The sequence below is a fragment of the Oncorhynchus gorbuscha genome, linkage group LG03, assembly GCF_021184085.1.
Source record: "Oncorhynchus gorbuscha isolate QuinsamMale2020 ecotype Even-year linkage group LG03, OgorEven_v1.0, whole genome shotgun sequence".
Taxonomy (NCBI): domain Eukaryota; kingdom Metazoa; phylum Chordata; class Actinopteri; order Salmoniformes; family Salmonidae; genus Oncorhynchus; species Oncorhynchus gorbuscha.
In genome coordinates this window covers 93,106,734-93,130,737 of record NC_060175.1, presented here as the reverse complement: position 1 = coordinate 93,130,737, position 24,004 = coordinate 93,106,734, and the positions used below count along the sequence as shown (strand labels likewise).

Genomic DNA, 24,004 nt, shown 5'->3' with positions numbered 1-24,004 from the left:
TTCTTCAGCTATCCCATAGGAGAACCTGTGGAAGAACCCTTTTTGGTTTCCGCGTAGAACCCTTTCCATAGATGGTTCTACATGGAACCCAAATGGGTTATTTCTACCTGGATCCCACCAAAAAAAAATATATATATATCCCATGGAGACAGCCGAAGAACCCTTTGGGAACTTTTTTTTCTAGAGTATAGGACATTGCAGTCAGTGGATGGACTGAATAAACTGGGCTTTCAGAATTATAAGGGGAGAGTGATTAGTTACAATATCAAGAGAGCTACTGGTAACTTTGTGTCCTCACTAGTAAGCCCAACAGAGATTTTATTAATATGATTTGATTAAATAGATTTCTCTGGACAATGTAACAGATTTAGCACAGATCCTCAGATCCTCAAAAGGTTCTACAGCTGCACCTCCAACCGCAAGGCACTACAGGCGGTGTCAGAGGAAGGCCCTAAACATTGTCAAAGACTCCAGCCACCCTAGTCATAGTCTGTTCTCTCTGCTATTGCTTGGCAAGCGGTGCCGGAGTGCCAAGTCTAGGTCCAAGAGACTTCTAAACAACTTCTACCTTCAGGCCATAAGACTCCTGAGCATCTAGTCAAACGGCTACCCAGACTATTTGCATTGCCCCCCCCCTCCTTTACACCACTGCTACTCTCTGTTGTCATCTATGCATAGTCACTTTAATAACTGTACCTACATGTACATACTACCTCGACTAACTGGTGCCCCTGCACAATGCCTCTGTACCGGTACCCCCCTGTATATAGTCTCGCTATTGTTATTTTACTGCTGCTCTTTATTTACCTGTTACTTTTATCTCTTATTCTTATCAGTATTTTTTTTAAACTGCACTGTTGGTTAAGGGCTTGCATTTCACTGTAAGGTCTACTACACCTGTTGTATTCGGCGCATGTGACTAATACAATTTGATTTGATTTTGATTTGATCTGATACATTTCCAAGGTGTTGTATCATTCTCAGCAGCCATCATTTCTTGTCATCTCTCCAAGTCTATGCACTAGTAGGCCCATGGAATCAGGTGGGACGGGTGGTGGACTACCAGTTGCATTCACTGAGTGTTCTGTAGGCTATGCAGAACTCAATGGTTCCTATTGCATTGTAGCAGATACATGAATCATGAAAATACTCCATAAAAAATGTATTCAGTGTTGATGCCCAGTATATTGCCCCACCACCTGGAAAGTTAGGGAATAACGGGACTGTGATTATGCTCAAATTGTTTATTAGGTACACCACCCCGTTCACTAAAAATGGTCACTCTTACAGACAGTGAGCCACGTGGTCATGATCGTCGGTGCCAGGCGCGCCAGTTCCAGTATCTCAGAAATAGGGTTTAAAAAATATATATACATACAGTGGGGCAAAAAAGTATTCAGTCAGCCACCAATTGTGCAAGTTCTCCCACTTAAAAAGATGAGAGAGTTCTGTAATTTTCATCATAGGTACACTTCACTATGACAGACAAAATGAGAAAAAATCCGGAAAATCACATTGTAGGATTTTTAATGAATTTATTTGCAAATTATGGTGGAAAATAAGTATTTGGCCACCTACAAACAAGCAAGATTTCTGGCTCTCACAGACCTGTAACTTCTTCTTTAAGAGGCTCCTCTGTCCTCCACTCGTTACCTGTATTAATGGCACCTGTTTGAACTTGTTATCAGTATAAAAGACACCTGTCCACAACCTCAAACAGTCACACTCCAAACTCCACTATGGCTAAGACCAAAGAGCTGTCAAAGGACACCAGAAACAAAATTGTAGACCTGCACCAGGCTGGGAAGACTGAATCTGCAATAGGTAAGCAGCTTGGTTTGAATAAATCAACCGTGGGAGCAATTATTAGGAAATGGAAGACATGCAAGACCACTGATAATCTCCCTCGATCTGGGGCTTCAAGCAAGATCTCACCCCGTGGGGTCAAAATGATCACAAGAACGGTGAGCAAAAATCCCAGAACAACACGGGGGGACCTAGTGAATGACCTGCAGAGAGCTGGGACCAAAGTAACAAAGCCTACCATCAGTAACACACTACGCCGCCAGGGACTCAAATCTTGTAGTGCCAGACGTGTCCTCCTGCTTAAGCCAGTTCATGTCCAGGCCCGTCTGAAGTTTGCTAGAGAGCATTTGGATGATCCAGAAGAAGATTGGAAGAATGTCATATGGTCAGATCAAACCAAAATATAACTTTTTGGTAAAAACTCAACTCGTCGTGTTTGGAGGACAAAGAATGTTGAGTTGCATCCAAAGAACACCATACCTACTGTGAAGCATGGAGTGGAAACATCATGCTTCGGGGCTGTTTTTCTGCAAAGGTACCAGGACGACTGATCCGTGAAAATGAAAGAATGAATGGGGCCATGTATCGTGAGATTTTGAGTGAAAACCTCATTCCATCAGCAAGGCCATTGAAGATGAAACGTGGCTGGGTCTTTCAGCATGACAATGATCCCAAACACACCGCCCGGGCAACGAAGGAGTGGCTTCGTAAGAAGCATTTCAAGGTCCTAGAGTGGCCTAGCCAGTCTCCAGATCTCAACCCCATAGATACCTATGTACCTATGATGAAAATTACAGGCCTCTCTCATCTTTTTAAGTGGGAGAATTTGCACTATTGGTGGCTGACTAAATACTTTTCGCCCCACTCTATATATATATAAAAAAATGTAAAGAAGAATTTGGCTGTCAGGATTTGACATAAACAGCATGAGTACATCCCCCGTCCTGCCTGGGGTCAGCGGTACAGACTGGTTGTGGTGGTTTAATGATGTGGGGAATGTTTTCCTGACCCATGCTAGGTCCCTTGATACCAACTGAGAAACGTTTCAATGCCCAGAAGAAAGGCTGTTCTGGAGGCGATGAGGTCCTATCCGGTACTAGATGGGTGTACCTAATTGGCCAGTGAGTGTAAATTAAACCGTAGAACAGTACTACAAGAAACAGAGCCCTGCCTAACATAAGGGGTCCCTAATGTAAACTGGATCTCGTTCCTCCGTTGGAAAAGTGTATAAGACTGTTCCACTTTAGCTACTCCATGCTGTTGTACTTTAGCTATCTATGGTTGGTAAAAAAAATCTTATCAAATCAAATATTGGTCACTAGACAGATTTGCAGATGTTATCGCAGGTGCAGCGAAATGCTTATGTTTCTGGCTCCAACAGTGCAGTAATCAGGCATATCACAAGAAAGAGCCATCGTACCTAAACTTAACCATTTTAGCCGTTTTAACCCTTTTAACCATGCAGAATTACTGGGTCAAAAATTAATTTGTCAAATCCCAAAGTGAAACTTTGAATAACAATACACACATAATCCAAAACGTAAAAAACTGTAAATTAAGAAATATCAGAATGAGCAATATAATGTCCGGAATGTAAATATTTATATATATTTTTTTAACCTTTATTTTCCTAGGCAAGTCAGTTATTTTCAATGACAGCCTAGGAACAGTGGGTTAACTGCCTGTTCAAGGGCAGAACAACAGATTTGTACCTTGTCAGCTCAGGGAATTGAACTTGCAACCTTTCAGTTACTAGTCCAACGCTCTAACCACTAGGCTACTGCCACCCCCAGGGGACCAACTATATATAAAAAAATAGTCGGTTTAGACAGTATGGACAGTATAGGAATAGAAAAGGTTTGTGCAGCAGTAGTTATATAGGATGAGCCACTGTACATACATATAAAGTGGGTAAAACGCTGTAAACATTTTTAAAGTGACCAGTGTTCAATGTCTCTATATACATTTGGCAGCAGTCTCTAAGGTGCAGGGCAGAGTACCTGGCAGTGGCAGTGGCCAGCTAGTGATGTCTGTTCAGCAGTCTGATGACCTGGAAATGAAAGCTATTTTTCAGTCTCTCTGTCCCGGCTTTGATGCACCTGTGCTATCTCCGTCTGCTTGATGGTAGCAGGGAGAACAGCCTGTGGCTCGAGTGGCTGAGGTCCTTGATGATCTTCTTAGCTTTCCTATGACACCAGGTGCTGTAGATGTCCTGGAGGGCAGGCAGTGTGCCCCCGGTGACGCATTGGGTTGACCACACCACAGTCTGGAGAGCCATGCAGTTGCCGTACCAGGCGTTGACAGAATGTTCTCGATGGTGCATCTGTAGAAGCTTGTGAGGGTCTTACAATGACTGAATTACAAAATGTAAACATAATATTGGCAGCTTTATTATTTATTTTGATGCACAAGTACATAGTATGCACATTTACATCACAATTTGACACATTGCGTTATTTATGGCAGTTTGACAGAAACTGGTCTTACCGTGTCCTTTGCGGGTGAGGTTCCCGTTTGACTCCATCTCCCTCTATTATGTCACACCAATGAAGTGATGTGATGTTGGTCATGTGGTGTCTCTGCAAGGGCTTAGTAACAATAGTTTGGATTTTCACTTCTCAGACCAAGAGATAAACGTGTCAGGATTAAGCGGTTCCAGTTTATATAATGTCGCACTTTTTGCATTTCTGTCTTCTGTAATCTCTTTTATCCCAACACATGATACATTTCTGTCTTCTGTAATCTCTTTTATCCCAACACATGATACATTTCTGTCTTCTGTAATCTCTTTTATCCCAACACATGATACATTTCTGTCTTCTGTAATCTCTTTTATCCCAACACATGATACATTTCTGTCTTCTGTAATCTCTTTTATCCCAACACATGATACATTTCTGTCTTCTGTACTCTCTTTTATCCCAACACATGATACATTTCTGTCTTCTGTAATCTCTTTTATCCCAACACATGATACATTTCTGTCTTCTGTAATCTCTTTTATCCCAACACATGATACATTTCTGTCTTCTGTAATCTCTTGTAATAATGGTGCCCCAGTTTATCTAACCTGCTGTCCCAGTTGACCAAATGCGGAAGAAAAATGTGGTTTTGGCTCAGTGTACACAAATGGGTGTGTCATGCCTCATGTGAATATGATACCAACATTTGTCCTTTTTGTGTGATTAGGAAACATTTTGAGGATTTCAGAAATAAATCATTTGTTGGGCTAATACTGTATCTTGGATAAGATGATGAAAGAGGTAACAGAAGAGTGAAATGCAGAAAGTGTCCCACTGTTTCAGAATTCACCCTGTATCATGTTTTTACCATGTGTTTGAGAATTTGGACGTAACAATTTTGAAGTTATATACAATAGAAACGTATTAAAAGAGCAGAGAATCAATCCCAAAATAAGGGTGCGTAAAATAGATCTTCCGTCCGTGCTACATTTTGGGGTGAAAATGTAACACTCCCAGCACTCCTCTGAATGGACTGGATGTTCAATTTATGGTATAGGCCCAAGTTTCACGCCCTGACCTGAGAGAAACGTTTTATTTCTCTATTTGGTTAGGTCAGGGTGTGATGTGGGGTGGGCATTCTATGTTCTATTTTCTATGTTTTGTATTTCTTTGTTTGGCCGGGTATGGTTCTCAATCAGGGACAGCTGTCTATCGTTGTCTCTGATTGGGAACCATAATTAGGCAGCCCTTTTCACACCTGTCTTTGTGGGTAGTTAACTTTGTTTGTGGCACTAATAGCCCTTAAGCTTCACGGTTGTTTTGTATTGTTTATTGTCTTCATCCTAAATAAAAGGAATATGTATGCTCACCACACTGCGCTTTGGTCTAGTTCTTTCGACGGCCATGACAGAACTACCCACCACCAAAAGACCAAATAACGTGGGAAAAAGGAGGAATGGACATGGGATGACATCCTGGATGCTAAGGGATCGTGGACATGGGAGGAGATCCTGGCCGGAAAGGATCGCCTGCCGTGGGAGCAGGTGGAAGCAGAGAGGAGGGTGGAGGCAGCGAGAAGGAGGACCCGGGATTACACAGGGTCACGGCTGGCACTAAAGACCGGGAGGCCACTCCAAAAAAATTGTTTGGGGGGGCACACAGGGAGTTTGGTTGGTTCAGGTTGGAGACCAGTGCTTACCGTGGCGAGTGTTGTACTGGTCATTATGCGGTGGAGCGCACATTGTCTCCAGTGCGTGTTCACAGCCCAGTACGCTACATCCCAGCTCCCCGCATCTGCCCGGCTAGGGTGAGATATCCTGTGCCTGTTCTGTGCACTGTGTCTCCGGTACATCTGCACAGCCCAGTGTGTCCTGTGCCAGCGCCCCATATTTTCAGGGCGAAGATAACCACCCAGCCAGGACGGGTTGCGCAAGCTCTAATCTCAAGACCTCCAGTGCGCCTCCACGGCACAGTGTATCCAGTGCCTCTGCCAAGGATAAAGCCTCCTGTATGTCTCCCCAGCCTGGTGAGTCCTGTGCCTGCTCCCAGAGCCAGGCCTCTTGTGTGTCTCTCCACTACAGTGATGATCCATGGCAAGAAGCCACCAGTAATGATCCATGGCACGAAGCCTCCAGTGATGATCCATGGCACGAAGCCTCCAGTGATAATCCATTGCACGAGGCCTCCAGTGATGATCCATGGCACGAAGCCTCCAGTGATGATCCATTACACGAAGCCTCCAGTGATGATCCATGGTACGAAGCCTCCAGCGACAGCCTCCAGTCTGGAGCCTCCAGCAACGGCCTCCAGTCTGGAGCCTCCAGCGATGGACTCCAGTCCGGAGCCTCCAGTGACAGACCCCAGTCCGGGGCCCGCAACGGGCTTCACGGTTGTTTTGTATTGTTTATTGTTTTTGTCGGCGTCATCCTAATAAAAGGAATATGTATGCTCACCATGCTGCGCTTTGGTCTAGTTCTTTCGACTGCCGTGACACCAAGAGAGAGATATACAAATGAAAGGTAATGTCTATTGGACACAAACCAACATGCTAATTTCCCCAAATTTCACGTTGGCCAAGAAAGGCAAAATAAACCGTTTTAGTCGGTTGCTTTAATGGGTTATTTAAGAGCAGCCAATGTAGCTATGGTGCAGGTGTGGAATGGGACCAGAAATTGGCCCTAGCATTTGTAACACACCAGCCCATTTTGTTCCTGGAGGTAGTCACACCGGCCCATTATTTTCCTTGCGGCCCGATTATTAGTCAGATAATGAGAAAAAACCCAAGCTTGACAAGCCCACTAAGCTAAAAATGTACCCGCCTAGGTTTGAATGGCAGGAACCCGATTACAGAGACTTACCACCCAAAACCACTCCCCTTTCCTGGGATAAATAACAGTGAGAAAGTGGTAAATGACATGAAATGGAACTGTTAAATGATAAGCAGTGTCTAAATCTAGATTCTCTATAGCCTCTCTGGTCACTGCATGGTGATTCATCAAAGCTCAGGGTGGTGACTGACAGCCCATCTCAGTATGTAGACCTATCATCTCATCATGGTAACCTTTTTTATTGTTACAGGTAGAACTACATTTGCTGCAGCAGCCTATACTACATAGCCTTACTCCACCTCAAGAATTGCATTTGGCGAATGGGTCGGCAAACGCATACTTAGGCTGACTGGCTATCGTTCAGGCAAATGAGAAATAATTGCACTCACGCTATCCGGAAGGCCAAAATTAGTTACTCTAAGGAGCAGTTCTCTCTCTGTGGGTCTAACCCCAAGAAGTTCTTGAAAACGGTTGAAGACCTGGAGAATAAACCCTCCTCCTCACAGTTGCCCATGTCCATTAAAGTTGAGGACGTGGTTGTTACTGACAAGAAGCACATGGCTGAGCTCTTTAATCACCACTTCATTAGGTCAGGATTCCTATTTGACTCAGCCATGCCTCCTTGCCCGTCCAACATTTCCTCATCTCCCACCCCTTCGAATGCGACTATCCCCAATGCTTTTTCCTCTTTTCCCCTGCCCCGCTACAAAGTTTCTCCCTGCAGGCAGTCACTGAGTCCGAGGTGCTAAAGGAGCTCCTTAAACTTGACCACAAAAAAACATCTGTGTCAGATGGTTTAGACACTTTCTTCTTTAACCTCTCTGGGATAAATAGCCAGGGAAAATGCAGAGCGCCAAATTCAAATACATTTCTATAAAAATCAAGCTTTCATTAAATTACACATGCAAGATAGCAAATTAAAGCTATACTCGTTGTGAATCCATCCAACATGTCAGATTTCAAAAAGGATTTTCGGGCGAAAGCACAAGATGCTATTATCTGATGATAGCACAACAATAATCAATGAGAGAGTAGCATATTTCAACTCTGCAGGCGCAACACCAAACGCAGAAATAAAATATAAATCATGCCTTACCTTTGACGAGCTTCTTTTGTTGGCACTCCTATATGTCCCATAAACATCACAAATGGTCCTTTTGTTTGATTAATTCCGTCGATATATATCCAAAATGTCCATTTATTTGGCGCGTTTGATCCAGAAAAAAACCGCTTCCAACTTACGCAACGTCGCTACAAAATATCTCAAAAGTTACCTGTAAACTTTGCCAAAACATTTCAAACTACTTTTTTAATACAACTTTAGGTATTTCTAAACGTATATAATTGATCAAATTGAAGACGGGATGATCTGTGTTCAATACAGGAGCAAAACAAACTGACGCTACTTTTCTGGTTATGCGCCTCTATCAAAAGGTACACATGAAGTGACGTTCGTTCTGAGCTATGGTACTTCTTCATTACACAATGGAAAAACCTCAACCAATTTCTACAAACTGGTGACATCCAGTGGAAGCGGTAGGAACAGCAGGAAAGTCGATTAGAATTCTGGATTCCCCATGGAGGGCATGCTGTCCGGTCCTCTGGCAGTCTCTATGGGGGTGCCACAGGGTTCAATTCTCGGGCCGATTCTTTTCTCTGTATATATCAATGATGTTGCTCTTGCTGCAGGCGATTCCCTGACCCACCTCTACGCAGACGACACCATTCTATATACTTCCGGCCCGTCCTTGGACACTGTGCTATCTAACCTCCAAACGAGCTTCAATGCCATACAACACTCCTTCCGTGGCCTCCAACTGCTCTTAAACGCTAGTAAAACCAAATGCATGCTTTTCAACAGTTCGCTGCCTGCACCCGCACGCCTGACTAGCATCACCACCCTGGATGGTTTCGACCTTGAATATGTGGACATCTATAAGTACCTAGGTGTCTGGCTAGACTGTAAACTCTCCTTCCAGACTCATATCAAACATCTCCAATCAAAAATCAAATCTAGAGTCGGCTTTCTATTCCGCAACAAAGCCTCCTTCACTCACGCCGCCAAACTTACCCTAGTAAAACTGACTATCCTACCGATCCTTGACTTCGGCGATGTCATCTACAAAAATGCTTCCAACACTCTACTCAGCAAACTGGATGCAGTTTATCACAGTGCCATCCGTTTTGTCACTAAAGCACCTTATACCACCCACCACTGCGACCTGTATGCTCTAGTGGCTGGCCCTCTTCAGTAAGGCCATTCTACTGCCAATGTTTGTCTATGAAGATTGTATGGTTGTGTGTTCGATTGTATACACTTGTCAGCAGCGGGTGTGCCTGAAATAGCCAAATCCACTCATTTGAAGGGGTGTCCACATACTTTTGTATATTTTTTTATTGAACCTTTATTTAATAGACAAGTCAGTTTAGAACAAATTCTTATTTACAATGACAGCCTACACCGTCCAAACCCGGACGACGCTGGGCCAATTGTGGGCCGCCATATGGAACTCCCAATCACAGCCGGGTTGTGATACAGCCTGGATTCGAACCAGGATGTCTGTAGTGACGCCTCTAGTACCGAGATGCAGTGCCCTAGACTGCTGTGCCATGATATATATGATATAGTGTGTCATATAGCCTATGTATTGGATAATGACATAATCTTTTTTCTTTTTTTTCCATTTGCCCGAAATGCCACATGGCCAGTCCGCCCCAGCTATGGTGTATTGCAGAAGGAAGTTGCTTATGTGCGTATAGTTCAAGACAAGAACGCATGTTGGGAGAAAGTAAATTGACAGTGTCTTTTCCTTTTCCTCACTTATGAAGTGTTCTTATGAAGTGCTGAGTGCAGCAGCTAAGTCTCTGGTCCTTTCATTACACTCTGCATTGTTTACATCAATATGGGGCACCGGGCCATAAATCTCCCGCCTGAGCTGCCGAGACAGAACCATTTGTATGCACTTCTTTTAACTGACAACATCCTCTGCCCATTAATGTCCTTCCCCATGCTCTCAGTCTCCTCTTATCTGCCCGAATAGAGCTCTATCTGCCAGAAAACAAATTCGCAGATCCGTGGCATGGTAGCTTTTTCTTGAAAAGAGCCGTGTAGAAAACAGTGCGTTTTTGGAACAAAGGGGTTAGGAATATTATTTTTGCTCCAAGTCCAACATGGTATACATGGAAAAAAACATATATTTGAGTGGAAATGCTAGTGTTGTGCGTTTGGTATATATTTTCTGTCAATATCGCCCATGTTTATACAAGTCTCCATATTCTGCCTGTTTTCATATAAGCATGGGGGAAATATTTTATACAAGTATTTTTTTATTGATGTTTTCCTGAATTTGTCAGCCACCAAACCAAGAGACTGCAGAAAGCAATATATGTTATACACCAACCCAAGAGCAGGCTAAGAGACTGCAGAAGGCAATATGTTATACACCAACCCAAGAGCAGGCTAAGAGACTGCAGAAGGCAATATATGTTATACACCAACCCAAGAGCAGGCTAAGAGACTGCAGAAGGTAATATGTTATACACCAACCCAAGAGCAGGCTAAGAGACTGCAGAAGGCAATATATGTTATACACCAACCCAAGAGCAGGCTAAGAGACTGCAGAAGGCAATATATGTTATACACCAACCCAAGAGCAGGCTAAGAGACTGCAGAAGGCAATATATGTTATACACCAACCCAAGAGCAGGCTAAGAGACTGCAGAAGGCAATATATGTTATACACCAACCCAAGAGCAGGCTAAGAGACTGCAGAAGGCAATATATGTTATACACCAACCCAAGAGCAGGCTAAGAGACTGCAGAAGGTAATATATGTTATACACCAACCCAAGAGCAGGCTAAGAGACTGCAGAAGGTAATATGTTATACACCAACCCAAGAGCAGGCTAAGAGACTGCAGAAGGTAATATGTTATACACCAACCCAAGAGCAGGCTAAGAGACTGCAGAAGGTAATATGTTATACACCAACCCAAGAGCAGGCTAAGAGACTGCAGAAGGCAATATGTTATACACCAACCCAAGAGCAGGCTAAGAGACTGCAGAAGGCAATATGTTATACACCAACCCAAGAGCAGGCTAAGAGACTGCAGAAGGCAATATGTTATACACCAACCCAAGAGCAGGCTAAGAGACTGCAGAAGGCAATATGTTATACACCAACCCAAGAGCAGGCTAAGAGACTGCAGAAGGTAATATGTTATACACCAACCCAAGAGCAGGCTAAGAGACTGCAGAAGGTAATATGTTATACACCAACCCAAGAGCAGGCTAAGAGACTGCAGAAGGTAATATGTTATACACCAACCCAAGAGCAGGCTAAGAGACTGCAGAAGGTAATATGTTATACACCAACCCAAGAGCAGGCTAAGAGACTGCAGAAGGCAATATGTTATACACCAACCCAAGAGCAGGCTAAGAGACTGCAGAAGGTAATATGTTATACACCAACCCAAGAGCAGGCTAAGAGACTGCAGAAGGTAATATGTTATACACCAACCCAAGAGCAGGCTAAGAGACTACACCAACCCAAGAGCAGGCTAAGAGACTGCAGAAGGTAATATATGTTATACACCAACCCAAGAGCAGGCTAAGAGACTGCAGAAGGTAATATATGTTATACACCAACCCAAGAGCAGGCTAAGAGACTGCAGAAGGTAATATGTTATACACCAACCCAAGAGCAGGCTAAGAGACTGCAGAAGGTAATATGTTATACACCAACCCAAGAGCAGGCTAAGAGACTGCAGAAGGTAATATGTTATACACCAACCCAAGAGCAGGCTAAGAGACTGCAGAAGAGCAGGCTAAGAGACTGCAGAAGGTAATATGTTATACACCAACCCAAGAGCAGGCTAAGAGACTGCAGAAGGCAATAATATGTTATACACCAACCCAAGAGCAGGCTAAGAGACTGCAGAAGGTAATATGTTATACACCAACCCAAGAGCAGGCTAAGAGACTGCAGAAGGTAATATGTTATACACCAACCCAAGAGCAGGCTAAGAGACTGCAGAAGGTAATATGTTATACACCAACCCAAGAGCAGGCTAAGAGACTGCAGAAGGTAATATGTTATACACCAACCCAAGAGCAGGCTAAGAGACTGCAGAAGGTAATATGTTATACACCAACCCAAGAGCAGGCTAAGAGACTGCAGAAGGTAATATGTTATACACCAACCCAAGAGCAGGCTAAGAGACTGCAGAAGGTAATATGTTATACACCAACCCAAGAGCAGGCTAAGAGACTGCAGAAGGTAATATGTTATACACCAACCCAAGAGCAGGCTAAGAGACTGCAGAAGGTAATATGTTATACACCAACCCAAGAGCAGGCTAAGAGACTGCAGAAGGTAATATGTTATACACCAACCCAAGAGCAGGCTAAGAGACTGCAGAAGGTAAGAATATGTTATCACCAACCCAAGAGCAGGCTAAGAGACTGCAGAAGGTAATATGTTATACACCAACCCAAGAGCAGGCTAAGAGACTGCAGAAGGTTATACACCAACCCAAGAGCAGGCTAAGAGATGTTATACACCAACCCAAGAGCAGGCTAAGAGACTGCAGAAGGTAATATGTTATACACCAACCCAAGAGCAGGCTAAGAGACTGCAGAAGGTAAATATGTTATACACCAACCCAAGAGCAGGCTAAGAGACTGCAGAAGGTAATATGTTATACACCAACCCAAGAGCAGGCTAAGAGACTGCAGAAGGTAATATGTTATACACCAACCCAAGAGCAGGCTAAGAGACTGCAGAAGGTAATATGTTATACACCAACCCAAGAGCAGGCTAAGAGACTGCAGAAGGTAATATATGTTATACACCAACCCAAGAGCAGGCTAAGAGACTGCAGAAGGTAATATGTTATACACCAACCCAAGAGCAGGCTAAGAGACTGCAGAAGGTAATATGTTATACACCAACCCAAGAGCAGGCTAAGAGACTGCAGAAGGTAATATGTTATACACCAACCCAAGAGCAGGCTAAGAGACTGCAGAAGGTAATATGTTATACACCAACCCAAGAGCAGGCTAAGAGACTGCAGAAGGTAATATGTTATACACCAACCCAAGAGCAGGCTAAGAGACTGCAGAAGGCTAAGAATATGTTATACACCAACCCAAGAGCAGGCTAAGAGACTGCAGAAGGTAATATGTTATACACCAACCCAAGAGCAGGCTAAGAGACTGCAGAAGGTAATATGTTATACACCAACCCAAGAGCAGGCTAAGAGACTGCAGAAGGTAATATGTTATACACCAACCCAAGAGCAGGCTAAGAGACTGCAGAAGGTAATATGTTATACACCAACCCTAAGAGACTGCAGGCTAAGAGACTGCAGAAGGTAATATGTTATACACCAACCCAAGAGCAGGCTAAGAGACTGCAGAAGGTAATATGTTATACACCAACCCAAGAAGAGCAGGCTAAGAGACTGCAGAAGGTAATATGTTGCAGAAGGTAATATGTTATACACCAACCCAAGAGCAGGCTAAGAGACTGCAGAAGGTAATATGTTATACACCACCCAAGAGCAGGCTAAGAGACTGCAGAAGGTAATATGTTATACACCAACCCAAGAGCAGGCTAAGAGACTGCAGAAGGTAATATGTTATACACCAACCCAAGAGCAGGACTGCAGAAGGTAATATGTTATACACCAACCCAAGAGCAGGCTAAGAGACTGCAGAAGGTAATATGTTATACACCAACCCAAGAGCAGGCTAAGAGACTGCAGAAGGTAATATGTTATACACCAACCCAAGAGCAGGCTAAGAGACTGCAGAAGGTAATATGTTATACACCAACCCAAGAGCAGGAGACTGCAGAAGGTAATATGTTATACACCAACCCAAGAGCAGGCTAAGAGACTGCAGAAGGTAATATGCTAAGAGACTGCAGAAGGTAATATGTTATACACAACCCAAGAGCAGGCTAAGAGACCAGAAGGTAATATGTTATACACCAACCCAAGAGCAGGCTAAGAGACTGCAGAAGGTAATATGTTATACACCAACCCAAGAGCAGGCTAAGAGACTGCAGAAGGTAATATGTTATACACCAACCCAAGAGCAGGCTAAGAGACTGCAGAAGGTAATATGTTATACACCAACCCAAGAGCAGGCTAAGAGACTGCAGAAGGTAATATGTTATACACCAACCCAAGAGCAGGCTAAGAGACTGCAGAAGGTAATATGTTATACACCAACCCAAGAGCAGGCTAAGAGACTGCAGAAGGTAATATGTTATACACCAACCCAAGAGCAGGCTAAGAGACTGCAGAAGGTAATATGTTATACACCAACCCAAGAGCAGGCTAAGAGCTAAGAGACTGCAGAAGGTAATATGTTATACACCAACCCAAGAGCAGGCTAAGAGACTGCAGAAGGTAATATGTTATACACCAACCCAAGAGCAGGCTAAGAGACTGCAGAGCAGGCTAAGAGACTAATATGTTATACACCAACCCAAGAGCAGGCTAAGAGACTGCAGAAGGTAATATGTTATACACCAACCCAAGAGCAGGCTAAGAGACTGCAGAAGGTAATATGTTATACACCAACCCAAGAGCAGGCTAAGAGACTGCAGAAGGTAATATGTTATACACCAACCCAAGAGCAGGCTAAGAGACTGCTGCAGGAAGGTAATATGTTATACACCAACCCAAGAGCAGGCTAAGAGACCCAAGAGCAGGCTAAGAGACTGCAGAAGGTAATATGTTATACACCAACCCAAGAGCAGGCTAAGAGAGAAGGTAATATGTTATACACCAACCCAAGAGCAGGCTAAGAGACTGCTACACCAACCCAAGAGCAGAGAGACTGCAGAAGGTAATATGTTATACACCAACCCAAGAGCAGGCTAAGAGACTGCAGAAGGTAATATGTTATACACCAACCCAAGAGCAGGCTAAGAGACTGCAGAAGGTAATATGTTATACACCAACCCAAGAGCAGGCTAAGAGACTGCAGAAGGTAATATGTTATACACCAACCCAAGAGCAGGCTAAGAGACTGCAGAAGGTAATATGTTATACACCAACCCAAGAGCAGGCTAAGAGACTGCAGAAGGTAATAGTTATACACCAACCCAAGAGCAGGCTAAGAGACTGCAGAAGGTAATATGTTATACACCAACCCAAGAGCAGGCTAAGAGACTGCAGAAGGTAATATGTTATACACCAACCCAAGAGCAGGCTAAGAGACTGCAGAAGGTAATATGTTATACACCAACCCAAGAGCAGGCTAAGAGACTGCAGAAGGTAATATGTTATACACCAACCCAAGAGCAGGCTAAGAGACTGCAGAAGGTAATATGTTATACACCAACCCAAGAGCAGGCAGAGACTGCAGAAGGTAATAGTTATACACCAACCCAAGAGCAGGCTAAGAGACTGCAGAAGGTAATATGTTATACACCAACCCAAGAGCAGGCTAAGAGACTGCAGAAGGTAATATGTTATACACCAACCCAAGAGCAGGCTAAGAGACTGCAGAAGGTAATATGTTATACACCAACCCAAGAGCAGGCTAAGAGACTGCAGAAGGTAATATGTTATACACCAACCCAAGAGCAGGCTAAGAGACTGCAGAAGGTAATATGTTATACACCAACCCAAGAGCAGGCTAAGAGACTGCAGAAGGTAATATGTTATACACCAACCCAAGAGCAGGCTAAGAGACTGCAGAGGCAATATGTTATACACCAACCCAAGAGCAGGCTAAGAGACTGCATATAATATGTTATACACCAACCCAAGAGCAGGCTAAGAGACTGCAGAAGGCAATATGTTATACAACCCAAGAACTAAGAGACCAAGAGCAGACTAAGAGACTGCAGAAGGTAATATGTTATACACCAACCCAAGAGCAGGCTAAGAGACTGCAGAAGGTAATATGTTATACACCAACCCAAGAGCAGGCTAAGAGACTGCAGAAGGTAATATATGTTATACACCAACCCAAGAGCAGGCTAAGAGACTGCAGAAGGCAATATGTTATACACCAACCCAAGAGCAGGCTAAGAGACTGCAGAAGGTAATATGTTATACACCAACCCAAGAGCAGGCTAAGAGACTGCAGAAGGTAATATATGTTATACACCAACCCAAGAGCAGGCTAAGAGACTGCAGAAGGCAATATGTTATACACCAACCCAAGAGCAGGCTAAGAGACTGCAGAAGGTATATGTTATACACCAACCCAAGAGCAGGTAATATGTTATACACCAACCCAAGAGCAGGCTAAGAGACTGCAGAAGGTAATATGTTATACACCAACCCAAGAGCAGGCTAAGAGACTGCATAAGGTAATATGTTATACACCAACCCAAGAGCAGGCTAAGAGACTGCAGAAGGTAATATATGTTATACACCAACCCAAGAGCAGGCTAAGAGACTGCAGAAGATAATATATGTTATACACCAACCCAAGAGCAGGCTAAGAGACTGCAGAAGGTAATATATGTTATACACCAACCCAAGAGCAGGCTAAGAGACTGCAGAAGGTAATATGTTATACACCAACCCAAGAGCAGGCTAAGAGACTGCATAAGGTAATATGTTATACACCAACCCAAGAGCAGGCTAAGAGACTGCAGAAGGTAATATGTTATACACCAACCCAAGAGCAGGCTAAGAGTCTGCAGAAGGCAATATGTTATACACCAACCCAAGAGCAGGCTAAGAGAGTGCAGAAGGTAAGGGGGTTGTAAAAAGGGGTTGACACCCAGAGAGACCGGCGCCCGCTTTTGTGCAGAGAGAAAAAAATGATTTATTGCCACGCGAGCGGTTCAACCAGAGTTCACTGAGAATTGTGACGTTTGCGCGCGGAGGAGATAAATGATTGTCTTGCTGAGCTAGTATTTCACAGATTCTATATCCAATAGGCTACAGGCGAGTAAGTGTGCTCAACGTTTGAGGCAAAGAAAACAAACGGAATGTAATTACTTTAGGCCTGATTTCTCCTCTCCAGATTACAGGACTGCCTGATGCTACAGGTATACAAGATGATGATGATGATTTAATAATAATAGCGTGACGCTCATAATTATCATACTAATCACAATGCCAATAGTGTACATCTAAATGGATCATTTGTGAAGGAAATTAAAAAGTGCATTAAATGCACATGAACCTCAAATAAACCTATCGAGTTGGGTTATTAGTATAATTTACCCATGTTTGAATTTATCCCAGGTTATGGAATGAATCTTCTCGCATTCAATGCACACTCCAACCAAGTCATATTTCATGTAAACTGCACCAATATCGGACCTGTTATGTGCATAATGAATGCCTCTATCTGACAAGATCTGTGACCGAAATTCACTGAACTCTAAATAACAAAAGTTCTTAAAACAAGATTGATTTTGGAAGAACAATTGGAACGGGTAAGAAAAAGTTGAGATTTCTGCTTTTCACTTCGTTGTCAGGTTAGCCTAAATTTCACTGATCTTAGTAGCAGAAAGCATTTTTGTCTGCAGTTTTCGGTTTGGCTATTTGTTTCAAGTGTATGTGGCGGTTCTAGCTTGTATAGTGCCTGCGCCCGCCCATGTCGTCCGTACCTAAATCCGCTACTGATTTGTATTAGTTTATGAATAAATGTCTTTGCCAATATTCGTCATCTCTCCCATGTCTTATTCGACTGGTAAGGATAATAATTCAGCCATAGTTGTTCTGAAATGTTTATTGCTTGCCAACATTTTACTCCCTCCTCTATGTTTAATATAACACACATATACATTAATTATTCATTTCGGTTGCATATCCTGATGTGAAGTTTGTTCTATAGAAAGTATTTTACTCTGACGTGTGCCACAGAAAGTATTTGACTCTAGCCACAAAATTAAGGAAATATAGAATGGGCACAACACCGGAAATTCCATCTCTGCCCCTCATGCTATTCGTGTTGTTCTATTGTATTCTAAATGATGTCTTGTCTTTCCTTTGATCATTTGTGCTTACAATGATGATCATTATGAGATGATCATGTTGATGTTAAAATAACTTATTGGAGTTAGGGTGTGAAGTGGGAATGCAGCTTCAGGGAGTGAGGCTGCCCTTGTGGCGGTGCTTGGAGGAGGGTGAACGGAAGAGGGATCAGAGTGGTGCTGGAGAGGCTAAGACGTCTACTGGAGGATTCTCTTCAACAGCGTTGTCGTATAATATTAGATAAATAGAGGTACTGTAGGCTATACTTGTAGTAAAAGTCCTATAGAATTTAATCAGCTTTTTGAAATAAATGCAGTAGCCTAATGACGGCATTGGTCCAATGTATACGAGGGTCTATGGCACTGCCATGTTCATTTGAGTTTGATATGTACACATATATTTGGTGTATATTAAGCTAATAATATTTTACATGATTGCATTATTATAATATATTTTGTAATAGCCTACAAGTTCAAAAAATGTACCCTAACACACTTCGTTAGTAGCCCACACTGTATTGCTTTAGTGTTAGCTTTGGGTTCATATGGCGACAGTATGTCATTATTCCACTACCTCTTTGTCTGTTCGTCCGTATACCACACATGTTTTATCAATCGAAAACGACTCTGTAATATGAATGTTGTTTGACAGAGCGAACACATCCATGTTGCAATTGATTAGTGAACGCAGATAAGCAGACATTTGAGGTAAAACTACTATTATTTACGATATTCTTTTCATTATCTTTGTGTGGCAATGATTTTCAAAACCCCTTGTTTTACCACTTCCATTTAGCATATGAGGTCGTTTGCTTATAGGGAAGTAATTACGCTAATAACTCGGGTCTTGTCATTCTTTGCATTTTCATACAACCAGCAGAAATTGTATGCATAATCACGTGCAAATAGAATAAATAAATATACAAAAGTGAGTTTTAAGTGCAAGCATTGTAGTCTATACCTGGAAGATGTAAGAACACAATTCACAATGGTTTATCATCATTTTAATATAGTAATAGCTATATTTCAACAAACAGCACACTCATATTATAATTACACATTCACGAAAAATACACATTCAGTCAAAAATAATTTTAAAAATATTTTGTGATAGCATTGATATGATCCAAGTAGCCTTACATATCATTCCTTCAAATAGGCTACTCAATCAATAGTTTCCAATAAGGAGCATTGCTATAACGTACCAGGAAAGTTCAAGAAACGAAGTAACTTTAATTGCGCTGGGTTTTCATTCGAATATCTTCCCAATTGTGGTAGGCCTACTCTGTAAATAACAAATAAATCCTGTCTCTGACCTGTCTCTGTCTCTGTCCTGTCTCTGTCCCTGTCCTGTCTCTGTCCTGTCTCTGTCCCTGTCTATGTCCTGTCTCTGTCCTGTCTCTGTCCTGTTTCTGTCCTGTCTCAGTCCTGTCTCTGTCTCTGTTCTGTCCTGCCTCTGTCCTGTCGCTGTCCTGTCTCTGTCTCTGTCTCTGTCCTGTCTCTGTCCTGTCTCTGTCTTTGTCCTGTCTCTGTCCTGTCTCTGTCCCTGTCTCTCTCTGTCCTGTCTCTGTCTCTTTCCTATCTCTGTCCTGTCTCTGTTTCTGTCTCTGTCTCTGTTCTGTCTCTGTCCTGTCTCTGTCCTGTCTCTGTCCTGTCTCTATCCTGTATCTGTCCTGTCTCTGTCCTGTCTCTGTCTCTGTTCTGTCCTGCCTCTGTCCTGTCTCTGTCCTGTCTCTGTCTCTGTCTCTGTCCTGTCTCTGTCCTGTCTCTGTCTTTGTCCTGTCTCTGTCCTGTCTCTGTCCCTGTCTCTCTCTGTCCTGTCTCTGTCTCTTTCCTATCTCTGTCCTGTCTCTGTTTCTGTCTCTGTCTGTTCTGTCTCTGTTTTGTCTGTGTCTCTGTCCTGTCTCTGTCCTGTCTCTGTCCTGTCTCTATCCTGTATCTGTCCTGTCTCTATCCTGTATCTGTCCTGTCTCTATCCTGTCTCTGTCTCTGTCCTGTCTCTGTCTCTGTCTCTGTCCTGTCTCTGTCTCTGTCCTGTCCCTGTCTCTGTCTCTGTCTTATCTCTGTCCTGTCTCTGTTTCTGTCCTGTCTCTGTCTCTGTCCTGTCTCTGTCCTGTCTCTGTCCTGTCTCTGTCTCTGTCCTGTCTCTGTCCTGTGTCTGTCCTGTCTCTGTCTTTTTCCTGTCTCTGTCCTGTCTCTGTCCCTGTCTCTCTCTCTGTCCTGTCTCTGTCTCTCTCCTATCTCTGTCCTGTCTCTGTTTCTGTCTCTGTCTCTGTCTCTGTTTTGTCTCTGTTTTGTCTCTGTCTCTGTCCTGTCTCTGTCCTGTCTCTGTCCTGTCTCTATCCTGTATCTGTCCTGTATCTGTCCTGTCTCTATCCTGTCTCTGTCTCTGTCCTGTCCCGGTCTCTGTCCTGTCTCTGTCTCTGTCCTGTCTCTGTTTCTGTCCTGTCTCTGTCCTGTCTCTGTCTCTGTCTATGTCTTTGTCTCTGTCCTGTCTCTGTCCTGTGTCTGTCCTGTCTCTGTCCTGTCTCTGTCCTGTCTCTGTCCTGTCTCTGTCACTGTCCCATCTCTGTCCTGTCCCGTCTCTATCTCTGTCCCATCTCTGTCCTGTCCCGTCTCTGTCTCTGTCCCGTCTCTGTCTCTGTCCCATCTCTGTCCTGTCCCGTCTCTGTCTCTGTCCCGTCTCTGTCTCTGTCCCATCTCTGTCTCTGTCCCTTCTCTGTCCTGTCTCTGTCTCTGTCCTCTCAACTGTCTCTGTCCTGTCTCTGTCTCTGTCCTCTCTCTGTCTTGTTTCTGTCCTGTCCCTGTCTCTGTCTCTGTCGTGTCTCTGTCCTGTCTCTGTCCTGTGTCTGTCCTGTCCCTGTCTCTGTCGTGTCTCTGTCCTGTCTCTGTCCTGTGTCTGTCCTGTCCCTGTCTCTGTCCTGTCTCTGTCCTGTCTCTGTCCTGTGTCTGTCCTGTCCCTGTCTCTGTCGTGTCTCTGTCCTGTATCTGTCTTTGTCTCTCTAAAATGGCATACTGATCATGCACTGCTATTGTTCTCTTACTATTCATATATTCTAATTGGTTGTTTTCCTCCGTAGGTTAAGAAGAAAGAAACACGTATTGCTATGCTGCCTGAAGAATCGGAGCGGGTTCCTCGGCGCCATTAAGTTCCTTTCAGACTATTAGAGGATAGCTGCAAGTGACTTCACGGTTTATCCATCTGGTTATATTCAATACAGTCTTACATCTTATTCAAGTCATTTAAGTTCTGTGTAAAGCTATATATTTATCATACAAAAGATCATTCCTTCCCAACTTTTGAGGTCATATCCATTTGAAGTGCACCCTGCTATATCTATGGACCACCACCAATCCCCCATATGTCATCCACAGGGCTACTACAACACTAGCACCTGCTGGATATCGCACTGGATACAGTAGAGGCCACGCGCCACAATTCAATGAGATCCCACTCTTTCGTCCTACTGTCACCTCTTCTGCTTGTGTCAGCTGCACTCTGTTCCTGTCTGACCCGTTCTGAGGTACGCCTGACCAGGTGGATACCCGCCATGGTAAGGCAAAGCTCTCTTCAGAGGAAACAGGTGCATTCCATCCACCCCTTTCCCTCTCACCAAGACATCTCTTCCCCTGGATGACGGAAACTCGTCAAAAATGACATTTCAGAATGTGGATGGGGGTTAGGCCCCTGGTTTGATCAATTCCTTATCATTTATGTTAGTTCACAACTGTATTACATACAATAGTTTCCTCCTAGATAGGTCAGATACCCAGGGGTAAATTGGGAGTATAAAACCCTGCACATAATACTGACAGGACTGTTGTAGCACATGTGACACTGCAGGTGATTATTTCCAGTGGTCTCACTCTTTAAGTGATGAGTTGACACTGACATGTGTAGATTTTATTAATGCATGTGTCAGATGTTTCCCCTCCTAGACTTTGTCTTTAGAAGGGGGGAAGATGTAACACAAGATGTAACTATCCCTTGTTATGTCTCAGACACTTGCAGTACAGCATTACTTTTAAATGTTCCTTTTGTCATTTCCCCAGGTGATTCAGTGTCCTGTCATAACGAGGCTGGTGGTCTCCTAAGTAGAGGAAGAGATGGAAAAAGATACAGAGACGGAGGGAGAGACGGAGGCAGGCGAGAGCAAGAGTGTTCACCAGCACCCAGCTAGTGTTACTAGAGAAGGAGTTCCACTTCAGGCCCTACCTGTGTCCACCCCGCAGGCTGGAGATGGCTGCAGACCTGAGGCTCACCGATCGGCAGATCAAAAGATCTGATTCCAGAACCGACGCATGAAACACGAGAAGGACCATAAGGAGGACAGTGTCATAGAGACTGAGATGCCAAACCATCCTTCTCTATCACCACACACGTTGTCCTCCCTCAGTCTAAGGTTCTCTATTGGTGTTGGGTACTCAGTTCTTGTCTGGTGAGAGCGCCTAGATCTCCAACCCTCCTCTTCATAGATTAAGATCGTACCCCTGCTCTGGTTGGTTTTAACAGTAGAAATGACAGTGAATGTTTTTGTGTTTCCTCCATGGATCTTCCCCATCTCACCACCATACCTGCACCTGTCTCTTACTGTTAGAGACAGCAGTTGTTTGTCCACAGGTCTCTCAGAACCTTCCTTATGGCACAATGATGCACACCTATCTTATGACATCAGTGCACGCTTCAAACGTCACGGCTTCCCCCCTAGAACCTCCTACTCACCCTTGAGAGTAGGGCACAACCCTAACACCAACAGTGAGGGAAAAAAAGTATTTGATCCCCTGCTGATTTTGTACGTTTTCCCACTGACAAATAAATGATCTGTCTACAATTTCAATGGTAGGTTTATTTGAACAGTGAGAGACAGAATAACAACAAAACAATCCAGAAAAACGCATGTCAAAAAAGTTATAAATTGATTTGCATTTTAATAAGGAAAATAAGTATTTGACCCCTCTGCAAAACATGACTTAGTACTTGGTGACAAAACCCTGGTTGGCAATCACAGAGGTCAGACGTTTCTTGTAGTTGGCCACCAGGTTTGCACACATCTCAGGAGGTATTTTGTCCCACTCCTCTTTGCAGATATTCTCCAAGTCATTAAGGTTTCGAGGCTGACGTTTGGCAACTCAAACCTTCAGCTCCCTCCACAGATTTTCTATGGGATTAAGGTCTGGAGACTGGCTAGGCCACTCCAGGACCTTAATGTGCTTTTTCTTGAGCCACTCCTTTGTTGCCTTGGCCGTGTGTTTTGGGTCATTGTCATGCTGGAATACCCACCCCGACCCATTTTCAATGCCCTGGCTGAGGGAAGGAGGTTCTCACCCAAGATTTGATAGTACATGGCCCCGTCCATCGTCCTTATGATGCTGCGAAGTTGTCCTGTCCCCTTAGCAGAAAAACACCCCCAAAGTATAATGTTTCCACCTCCATGTTTGACGGGACAGGACAAATCTCCAAACACGGCGAGTTGAGTTGATGCCAAAGAGCTCCATTTTGGTGTCATCTGACCAAAACACTTTCACCCAGTTGTCTTCTGAATCATTCAGATGTTCATTGGCAAACTTCAGACGGGCATGTATATGTGCTTTCTTGAGCAGGGGGACCTTGCGGGCGCTGCAGGATTTCAGTCCTTCACAGGACTACCAATTGTTTTCTTGGTGACTGTGGTCCCAGCTGCCTTGAGATCATTGACAAGATCCTCCCGTGTAGTTCTGGGCTGATTCCTCACCGTTCTCATGATTGTAACTCCACGAGGTGAGATCTTGCATGGAGCCGCAGACCGAGGGAGATGGACAGTTCTTTTGTGTTTCCTCCAATTGCGAATAATCGCACTAACTGTGGTTGTCACCTTCTCACCAAGCTTCTTGGCGGTGGTCTTTTAGCCCATTCCAGCCTTGTGTAGGTCTACAATCTTGTCCCTGACATCCTTAGAGAGTTCTTTGGT

The 24,004-nt window shown here is 43.8% G+C and overlaps 1 protein-coding gene across 13 annotated transcripts in view; it reads left to right on the top strand.

The window, feature by feature from the left end:
• LOC124032252 (homeobox protein Hox-C5a-like) overlaps positions 1-22,913 on the top strand; it is a 97,890-nt gene extending 74,977 nt beyond the window's left edge. For 4 of the 13 annotated variants that reach the window (XR_006838233.1, XR_006838235.1, XR_006838234.1 and 1 more), the window contains exons 3-4: positions 21,137-21,610; positions 22,110-22,913. The gene's annotated coding sequence lies outside the window, so the exon portion shown is untranslated. Of the gene's footprint in view, positions 1-9,805; positions 9,847-16,836; positions 17,124-21,136; positions 21,611-22,109 lie in introns of those variants that run through there. The other 9 variants (XR_006838241.1, XR_006838236.1, XR_006838243.1 and 6 more) reach the window with 7 other exon arrangements.
• Positions 22,914-24,004: the final 1,091 nt, after the last annotated feature.